The sequence below is a fragment of the Phascolarctos cinereus genome, unplaced genomic scaffold, assembly GCF_003287225.1.
Source record: "Phascolarctos cinereus isolate Bilbo 61053 unplaced genomic scaffold, phaCin_HiC Scaffold_2;HRSCAF=192, whole genome shotgun sequence".
Taxonomy (NCBI): Eukaryota; Metazoa; Chordata; class Mammalia; order Diprotodontia; family Phascolarctidae; genus Phascolarctos; species Phascolarctos cinereus.
Window position 1 is genome coordinate 211,661,539 of NW_027555625.1, and position 7,909 is coordinate 211,669,447.

Here is a 7,909-nt window from a genome sequence, read left to right on the forward strand (position 1 = left end):
TGGGGTGGATGGGTGGGTTTCCTCAGACTATAGCATTCTAGGACAGATAGCTGGCATCTAAATGCTATGTCATAGTTACAAAACTTAGGAACAGGCAGTGAGTACCAGGGATCATCATGACCTTTTCCTGAGCCTCATGCTGCAGATTTAGCATGTTAGTCTGGTCATTTCACTTTTCCGTTCAAAAAACGTTCCTGTAACTATTCCCATATTGCTTCTAGAACTAAATGCAAACTTCTTTCTTTGGCTTTTAAAACTTTTCACAGTGTGTACCAACTGAAGCTTCCCAAACTTATTACTCCCTCTCACATACTCTATTGTAGTCAAACTGTCATATTTGCTCTTCTTCTATACAACATTACAATTCCCATTTTCATGTCTATACACTGGCTGTCCCCTATGTTTACTTTTACCTTTTAGAATCTCTAGCCTTATCCAAAGTTTACATTAGAAGCTTACACTTACAACATTTCTTCTATGATTTAACTCATCTTACCATACCCACTAAAATTATGTTCTTCATATATATATGTATATATAATTAACATACTTATAATGTGTACATATTGTTTCCCTGAATGAAATGTGTGTTCTTTGAAGTATTTATTAAGTCCCTACTATGTGCTGGGTACTATGTTAAGCAACTTGTAAATATATGATTTGATTCTCATAATAATTCTGGGATGTAGGTGCTATACCTATTTTATAATTGAGGAAAATGAAGCAGATAGAGATTAAAAGTGACTTGGCCAGAGTTACACAAGATGTAAGTGTCTGAAGACAGATTTGAACTCAGATTTTCCTGACTACAGGCCTAATGGACTATACTTTGTTCAACCTAGTTGCCTCTCAGCTAGTTACTAGAAAGGCTGTCTTGCTGAAGAGGAATGAGACTTGTTCTCCTTGAAGCCAAAAGGCAGAAATAAGAGCAAAGAGTGACTACTGTGAAAAGGCAAATCTAGGTTTGTTATCAGGAAATATTTGTTAAGACTCAGAATGCCCTTAAATTTGAATGGAATGCTCTAGGATGAGATATATTCCTCCTCCTTGATCTCTTTAAGTAGAACTTGGATGACTACTTTTTGTGTATGTAAGATTTCCTTTGGGTTATTGGTTGCATAAGAAAGGTCTTAGATCCCTTGGTGATCTGAATTTTGATGATTCTAAATGAATTTATGTAAAATCAAATAAGCTTTATCCTTTGTTATTTATGTTTTATCTGTTTTTTTTTTCCCATAGCCTTTTCTTTGGAAAAAGAAAGTCACCATCCCATCACCAAACAAAACTATTCCCATGTACTAGATGGACAATGTGAAAGTTCTTAATACGTTGTTTAATCTAATTCAGGTCTTTTATCATGGTGCACAAGCAGAGGTTGATGGTGCTAAAATTATGCCAACATATTTCTTATTTTTAATGATCCCAATGTGCCATGATATATAACATCCTTAGTACCTAGCCTAGAACCTTGCACATAATAGAGTTTAGTCAATATTGAATGAATTAAAATTAATATTGTGAAAAACAGAAAAATACAAAAGGATAATCATAGTTTTCCCTTAAAATCAATATTATTATAAGAGGAATAACTTGTCTGTACGATGACTACTTGTAACTGGAATAAGCTTATTTCTAATCTACCTCTCCTTACAAGGAAAGTCTGTGGATTTCTCTTAAACTTCTACTAAGCTGTCATTTACAAGTGTTTTCATGTGATTTAGTGATCTCTTATTTGATATCTTTGAACTTCAAGATAAAATTGACTTACCTGGCTGAATGGGTCTAATAATAAATCAAATTGGAGATCCTGTAATTCCAAAGCAGCAAAGGCTATGTCTTTAAAGCAATGAAATATTTTTGCTGGGTGATTTCTTTTTAAAGAAAGGTATTATGCAAATTATGTGCTAGGAAAAAAAATACCAAATTGTTTTCACATGCAACTGGGAAATAAGATACAGGCAATGGGGTATAGAAATCTATCCTGCCCTACAGGAAAAATTAAAGGGGAAGGGGATAAGAGAAGTGGGAGAGAGATAGAAGGAAGGGCAGATTAGGAGAAGGGGTGGTCATAATGCATGCCATCTTGGGGTGGGGAGGGATGAAATGGGGAGAAAATTTGGAACTCAAAATTGTGTGGAAGTGAATGTTGAAAACTAAAAATAAATAAATTAAATAATAAAATAAAATTTTGAAAAATTTTAAAAAAGAAAAAAGAAGATAGAAAAACAATAAAACTTATGGAGACAGACAGAAAAATGAGAAAGATTTTTAAGGTCATAACATAATTAATTATATATGTATGTATGTGTATGTGTGTACACATATATATGTGTGTGTACCCATGATGGAAGGGATAGTGACCGGAGCTATGATTTCATTGATACAAGGAGTTCCCAAAATGAACCTCTATCATTTCACGTCAACACTCCTCTACAATTTATCTTCTTGGAGAAGGGCTTAATTCAGTCAAAGGTTAGATGACTTGCATAGGGTCACATACCCAACATATGTTAGAAGTATGACTTGAATTCAGGTCTTCCTGGTTCCAAGGCCAACTTTATTTCAACTATACCACATTGTTGTTATAGTTGTGGTTCAGTCATTTCAGTTGTGTCCAACTTTTTGTGACCCTCTTTGAGGTTTCCTTGGCAAAGATCCTGGAGTGGTGTGCCATTTCCTTCTGCAAAACATTTTATACATGAAGAAACTGAGACAAACATGGTTAAGGGATTTGCCAAGGGTCACACAGCTAGTAAGTATCTGAGGTCAGATTTAAATATAGGAAGATGAGTCTTCATAACTCCAGGCCTGGAACTCTATCCACTGTGCCAACTAGCCGACCATGACACATTAGCACTCTGGAAGATTCACTGAATTTACTGTCTTGTTTTTTTTTTGTTTGTTTGGTTTTATTTTTATTTTTACCTTTGGTGCTTTAAATGCTTGCATTTTAAAAGGAAGTAAACCAGAAAGATCCAAAGGTGGGGGAAGGGGTGGGACAACCAAAAATAAGTCAATAAATTGAACAACTCTATCAAAGATCGTGGAAGAACAGCAAGAGATTCCAGAATGGCAGAAAATTAAGAAACCATAACAGAAGGTGCTCGGGTAGAATACAGATCAGAAATCAGAGCTCTCAGAAATTAATAAAATTAACAAAATTAATAAAAATTAATAAAAACAAAACAGCAAATAATTTAAAAATGGATAACGTAAAAATTACTCCAAAGAAGTAGAGGGGCTGAATAAGGGAGAGACAGATTTGAAACTCAAAAATAAGGAAAATGGAAGAAAAAATTGCAGAAACCCCCCCCAAAACAGCAAATTTCAAAGAACTGTGAATTCTACAAGCCAAAGTGACTGATCTTGATGAAAGAATGTAGATAGAATACCAGTTATCTCAAAACACGATCAATTTAAAAGTGTTAATATTATAGAATGGGAAATACTACAAGAAAACTCTCCAAAGATTTTGAAAGCAGACAACAAAAGACTGATTGATTGAATCCAAAAATGTTTGCTAAAGGGGATAAATATCCAATCCAAAGTATTTATTCATATAATTCCAGAATTTCAGTACCAAAAAAGGAAGTCAAATAGCCCAGAATTATTCTCTATTCACATAAAATCAAATGAGAGACTGAGAATAGGATACTAAAAACTGAGTTCAAAATATAGCTTAAAATAGCATATTCTTCAAAGCTATAATCAATCTCCTCAAAAATTTCAAAACAATGACAATTCTCTCACTTCTCCAGGCTATTATAAAAAATAAAATATAAGAAATTGGACTGAGTGTTAAAATAAGGTAAATCAAATTATCATCAAGACTTGAGAATATATATATATATATATATATATGAAGATTTAAGAAATTGTTAGAATCAGAAGACAGAAAGTAATACCTGAATAATACCCAGAGCGGTAGGGGTGGACCTAGTATACACTGTCCTTAGGAGAGGTGTCTGGTTATAGTAAAGATGGGGGTGGAACAATAAAACCAGACTTTAAGACTCAGAGCTTTCTTCATACAGTCATTCATTTGAAGTTGAGATGAGTCTTAGAGGTCATCTAGTCTAATACCTTCATTTAATAGATAAGGAAACTAAGACCCAGAAAGGCTGCAAGACTTGTCCAAGATCACACCAGTAACAAGTGGCAGAACTGAAATTTAAACCCAGTTCTCTTATCTAAATCCAGGACTCTTTCCATTGTTATACACCAGTTGATGCATTAATATTAAACATTGTTAATAATGAGTGAGAAGATAATTTGATACCACTGGAAGCGAAAAACAGAGAGACAGAGAAATATAGATAGAGATACGTGAAAGATAGTTGGAAATAGAGAAAGAGAGAGAGAGAGAGAGAGAGAGAGAGAGAGAGAGAGAGAGAGAGAGAGAGAGTTTTTTGATAAAACATCAAGGTCTTCAACAGTGTCATGAAGGTTCATGCTGTAGCATTTAAAAAAAAACAACTTTCTTAAGATGGTTACAATGATAATTTATGTAAATACCTTTTGCTTGAGCATATTGTAGAGTGGGTTGCAAAGGATCCTTATGGCTTTCTTGCTACTGTGTTTTTACTATGGCTCCACTTTTTTTATAGACACAAAGTGTTTTTAATTTTTACTTACTTTTCCTCTTTCACATTATTTTCTGTGGTTCATTACTAACTATCTAGCATATCTCACAATTCAGTAGCCACAAAGTACCACAGTATTCATAAGTAATGTCTTCAATACTACCATAACATTTGTAAGCTTGTTGTTGTTGTTGTTGTTATTTTGCTTACCAAATCTTGAAGATAGTTAGTGAGCCCCCTTCAATCTACTTACTTAAAAGGCCAAGTGAGAAGTTTAGCAAACTGAAAAAATCAGCTTCTGGAAGTAAACATGATGTACTTGCAATAAACACAACAACAAAAAAAGAGGTTTCCTCATTTTCCTTGGGGTTTCCAAATAGGAGAGGGAGAAAAAAATGTTACTGATAGTTTATTGTACCTATATACACACATGATGGACCACCTAGAAAAACTTACACTACCTGGGAAAAAAATCTATAAAACTGCATAACAGCATTGTGTTAAATATACATATCTAGCTAAGACCACTGGTGTCCACTAAATCACTTTAAGGTGAAGAACCTAGCAAATTGCCAAAAAGGTGAGAAGCAAGAACAAAGCTCTTTTCCCGTCAAGTGATTTATGAAGACAAAGAAACTGACAGTGCTCTCACTGACAAAGCAGGTTTACTATGAGCTCTCTCCAGAAAGTCAGGCCAAAACATACCTTGTATTCAAACATATTTGCTGTTTTTAGCTCCAGGCCTCCCATCTCAGCCATGGAAGAAGAATTTGGAAGACCAAGTTTCTGGTTATGTGACCTTGGGCAAGTCAATCAACTGCTCTAGGTCTCAGTTTCCATATAAAGAGTGGGTTGAATTAGATGGTATCTAAGATTTCTTCAAACTCAAACATTCTAAGTCTATGGTATACAGTCCATGAGTCTACTCCCAAGTCTCCAAAGTCCAATAATTAAAATTAAATCTTGAAGCTCATTTCACTCTTGAACTAATAATAAAAACAATAACAGAAAACAGGTCTTGAATGAAATTTTTCACTAAACTATCTTCATTAAATGTCAGATTTGTTTGGTATAAATATTCCATTAATTCAAAGAACTGTTTCTTTGGTAACAAGTAGGCAAACATCAATAGCTAAGACTAAATACCACTCCATTCCAACACAGAAGCCCTCATCTTTGCATATGCATTTATATCCACTTATAATACTATAATCATCTGGAAACAATATACTACTATGTACTCATTCACTACTTTGAGTGTAAACTAGAAAGAGAGATACTAAAATGGACTAGCACCAAGATAATGGCACTTCCTTCTTTTCAGCAATGCACATAATGAAACAAACTATTAGTAATAGGAATTTTATTTATTTTTGTCCAAACCTATGATTTCTTCAATGTAGGGAACTGCTGGGGTAGAAACTTTCTATCAATGCAATCACAAACATCTCTAAATTTCATCTCAGAGAGTTGCATTGGAAGCTCTCGAGGGATCGTGAGAGTTTAAGTGACTTGCCCGTGGTCACACAGCTAGCATATATTAACAGGCAGGTCTTCCTATGTCTAAGGCTGGTCCTTCATCCATCTATCACTTTGCTTCTCATTAATTTTATAAGCATGAAACAAGACCTCCTGTTTTGTTTTACTATTTCTATAAATCCTAAGCATTTTGGGGGGAAGGTGATAGGGGCAGTTGGAAGAAGTAGCATAATAAGAAAAAGTTTGTTCATTTTTGATTCAACTTCCTTTAGGTAGAAGAAAAAATGTCATTAAAACAGTTCCTGCCAATTTTAATACATTCATATAATCAATTTCTATATTATGAGGATTTCTTCCCCAACCCATGTCATTATAGGCAAAAATCCACTATAATGAACTCTAGTATCTAGTTTATAAAAAGTTATCCAGTACATTGCTAGAAATTAGTCACAACCTTTAAAAAGCTGAAGATGAACTACCTGGAGAAATCTGAACTTTAAAAAATTGGAAGCACTCTGATCCAGTGGAAAGGTAAGTGGTGTCACACACAAGCAACCCCTTCTAATCCAAGTTACTGGAATCCTTAGGTGGTATTTTTGTCAATGTATTAAGATAATACTAAAGTGGGGGGTGAGTTAAAGGGGATGAGAAATAGTTACCAGTGAATTAGAAAACAGATCTGGGAATAAATAATTTGGTTTAAGTGTCCTTTTCTTTCTTATCATACTGTCATATCATGCTGTCATACAACAGCACATAACCAGGTACTACTATTAAAGAAAGCAACTGTTATGAATACTTAATAAATAATAAAAGTGGGGATTCATTAAGATTCAAACATGGGTTTTCAAATCTTTTCAGAGCAGATTCTATACTGCTTTGGATGGCCTGTCACCAAACACATCAAAGCTATATAATAGCAAAGAGATTCTTAAGTACCAAAGTTTTTAATTTACTGTGAGCCAATATCAAAACAACTCTTCAACTGGTAGCACTTCCAACCTGTAGTCTTTCAATCAACTGTTCAGCCTTGATGAACCAGTATGAATTGAATCTATAGACCAATCTGGATAAGAAGCCCACTTGAGTGGCTGGTGCCAGGACATGAAGGTACAAGTGGACTATAGAGCAGAATGGAGGCCAGTGGAAAGCCATTCTCACATCACTCAGGTCAGTGACATTTTTCTGCTGAAGAAAGATTTTTCCAACATTTTCTCCACTAAGAGTAAATTTTTTCTTTAGGGATTTGCAGTTTCCAATGTGCTTCTTAGGCTCCGTGAGATAATGATGTGGAGCCCCAGGTCTGAAGTCTTGGAAGCAAATGAGATCTTCAGGCTCTCTGGGCAGCAATTAGGTGTTGGGGCTCCTCCAGCCCAGGTCTCTTACGGAACTCGCACTTGTGGTCATAGCCCTCACCGGCAGAATAGGCAGATGCCTCTTCCTCCACAGTAGGACAGCTCGTGGCAGGTGAAGAAGATGGTGAATCATTACTGGGGGATCCCTGCACCCTGGCCATGGCTGCCACCCAGGGCCGCCCAGCCACTCTCTGAAGCTGGAGGAGGCCACCACCATGTCTCTACTTTTTTTCTAGGAAGTACAGTACAAATTTTGAAAATGGCAATGATAGTTGAGTCCAGAGGAAAAGGAGCAGCAGAAGAAATAGAAATGTCAAGAAAACATTGCAGAATCAATACAGCTAAAGAAGGATTGAAAGGGGTGGGTGGGAATAGGTTGAAAAGAAAATACTCCTTAGGTAGGCTATAACTAGGAAACAGTCATTCAAAATGAGATTTGAGAAAGAGACAGAGACAGAGAGGGAAAGAAGGAGACAGAGCGGGAAAAAGAGA

At 35.4% G+C, this 7,909-nt stretch overlaps 1 pseudogene; it reads right to left on the reverse strand.

Annotated features, from left to right (window-relative positions):
* Nucleotides 1-7,043: 7,043 nt before the first annotated feature.
* Nucleotides 7,044-7,578, reverse strand: LOC144455610 (adenosine 5'-monophosphoramidase HINT3 pseudogene; annotated as a pseudogene).
* Between the last annotated feature and the right edge of the window lie 331 nt (nucleotides 7,579-7,909).